Raw genomic sequence first — 3,060 nt, forward strand, 5'->3', positions numbered from 1 at the left:
GGTCCTTTCCAACTTTACATATTTTATGGTTCCATGACTACTGACTCTGACTGTCTGTTCCCAGTTTCCTCCAATGCCCTGCTGCAGACTGGGGGTGGGACAGGCTCAGACTGCTAGGCTCCTTCAGAAATGCATAGAAATTTAAAAAAAATATATGATATATGTATCAGTGCACCTATTGCCTAAGGAGAAGGATTCAAGTTAGCCAACATCTCATTAAAGTATTGATACTTTTCAAATTTGTGTGAAGTGTCTATAATAATGCCAACTTCTAATATATATATTCTGTAAAGAAATATGAAAAAAAAGAAAAAATCCACAATAACAATGAGAAATAGATTAATTTTGTTTCATAACTTGGTTTCCTTGCCCTCTTCTATGCTTGGAAGTTTTTCACGCATGGCAGGTAAAAACACAGGAATGAATCTTAAATCATGTACTTTTCTTTTTCTTTTTTATTATCATTATATTACAAAAAAGTCCAAACACATTCATGGATTAAATTTATATACTGTAATTAAAAAACAACACTAAACACAAACTCCCTCCCAACCTTGAAAACAAACAGAAGCCTTTACATTCTTCTCTTTTCAGTAAAATTACATTAACTACATAGTAATGCTTACAAGTAAGCAAGTTGCCCAGGGCCCATATTCCCCAAATTGAACATAATATGGACATGAACTTCTCAATAACTTCACAAATTGCAATGTATATTTATATGTGTATATGTATATGGTTTTCAACTTACTGATCAAGTATGGTAGAAGCCATTATTCTTATGGTGCTCCAGAAGGATATATTTCCAGGATGAAAGAACAGCATGATGGGCCTCTTTTAATAATAATTTATTCTCTTCCTCTCAAATAAGAACTCTCCAAGACTTCACAGTATATGCCATCGGACTCAAAGGATTGTTAATGCGTGCATTTTTACATTCCTTTCTCAAGGAACAATCTCACTGACCCAACAGGAGTTAACTAGAAGCTAGTTAGTGAAATGGCATGAAGTGTACTCAAATGAGGCTTCCTTCCTGTTCCTTTTTAAACATTTTCAGAAGAGAGATGAAGGGTTATGAAGAGATGCATGAGTTTGGAGAGAACATTTTCAGTCCATTGTGAGCATCCTTTTTCAAGTGAAAAAGGAGCAATTCACCATTTTTCAAAATATAGCAGTTGATGTCCAAAGTGCAAGGTTTCTGCCCTTTTGGCTCTATTTTGTGTCAGTTATAGTTCAGGCACTTTGCAGCATATTTTAGGAGGGACTATGCATTTGAGGACCATTTTCAAGATAAAACAGAGTCAAAGTCTGCATTAGATGTAGGAGAAGTAAAGGTTTTCAATGTAAAAGCATTTCCATGTTAAAAAAAAAGGAGGGAGATTTCAGTATAAACTTTAAAAAGTTTTCTGCCACAAAAAAATGCAGAAAACAATTAAACAACTGTGATAGTGAGAAAGCTGGAATCATGTGAAAGTGAATAGTGAAGGGTAGCTTCCAGGCAAAGATTTGCCTTGTACACAGAAAATGTGCAGATCAATTAAAACTAGCACTGTGAAATGCCACAAAGCATTGAATGTTCACATTGGCTTGTAAACATTAGTGCTAAGTCCACTCACATTTATTCTGCTCCAAAAACTGATAATACTTTAGCAGAAGACAGGACATTCAAATATCTCACTGTGCATGTTGTGGTTTTCCACCCTCCACTGTGAAGAAATTCATGGTAATTAGTGGTGGAAAATTGGTTTTGAACCATGAGATACCCAAAGAAAAATGGCAAATTTTAAGGGCCTTGGGCGTTGCCTATTAATTAGGCACAGGAGCTCCGGAAGCAGTGCAGCATGAGATGTCTCAACCATCTACAACATTGCAGACGGTTTCCTCCTCAGGGTTGGATGGAGTCAAAAAGTCAAAATGCAGCAAAAGGATATGGTGTATTTTTGTCTTGCTTGTGAGGGGGTCTTGTCTGGTCTTCTCAGGTGGTTTGCGTCTCTCCTCTGTCAGTGAGAGTCAAATGTAGGTAAAAAGCTGTAAATACTACAGGAAAACATTCTCTTTTGTCTGTCCCCAGTGCATGTTCTGTAGCAGTTGTCTTTCCAGGCATGCAGGAAGTTGTTGCGAAGTGAGAAGGATTAAACATGGCACACAATATGCAAACAAGCTGTAGAAAGATATTTCAGAGGGGGGCTCCAAACACAGGACTGCTCAACCTACCTGCCATAACTTATTTTCAGGATGTTTTGTACAACTCCCATTCTCAAGCCTTATTTTCATCTTTCTTTTCTTCTTTCTTCTTGCCTGCCTGAAAGAAGTCTGTTTCTGACATCTGGCCATCAGGAAAAGTTTTCATCTGGTTTCTGCTGGCACAGAATGACTCTCCAGTCTGTGGCTGAATTTTCATTTATGCAGCTGAAAATCTGGTTTATAATCTACACCATCTCTGTAAGGAAGAAAACATCACTCCCCAGGCGCTATGTAAAGCTAAATTCTGCTGAGGGGGATGGTTCTTCTATGTGTAGCCTTTTCACATTGGTGAAAATGACCAGTTGATACTAACCCCATACAAGCAGCATTGGTACTATAATAGGTTAATGTGGGAAGGTCTGTTACTTTAAATAAAGTGCTCCCCATAGTCCTGAGAAATGAATAACTTCAAGAAGTGCAGCTGTATTTGCAAACATTGTTAGCTTTCCTTTCATTGTATGAGATGTTTTGCTGTATAAGATTGAAATAAATAAATAATGTGAGTCAACCTAACCTTTTCAAGTGTCAGTTTGGTTTGACTTTGAAAACCAGTTGGGTGAGTGTTGTGGTGATTTCACAGTGGCTCTGCATTATGCATTAATGGTAAAATACCATGCTACTTTTATTATTTCTTTTATAAAAATACAACAACAGAGAAGCAAATATAATCAAAAAACAAAAACAAAGCTTGGCACATTCTTTAGAAAAACAACTGTGTTACTCCCAAACCAGCTTTGGTGTATGCTGTAATTCATGTACAGTAATGTTTTACATTCACTGAGAATTGCAAGTCTTTGGTTAACTATAGTACAACCT

Source organism: Molothrus ater, chromosome 2 (assembly GCF_012460135.2).
Source record: "Molothrus ater isolate BHLD 08-10-18 breed brown headed cowbird chromosome 2, BPBGC_Mater_1.1, whole genome shotgun sequence".
Classification (NCBI taxonomy): domain Eukaryota; kingdom Metazoa; phylum Chordata; class Aves; order Passeriformes; family Icteridae; genus Molothrus; species Molothrus ater.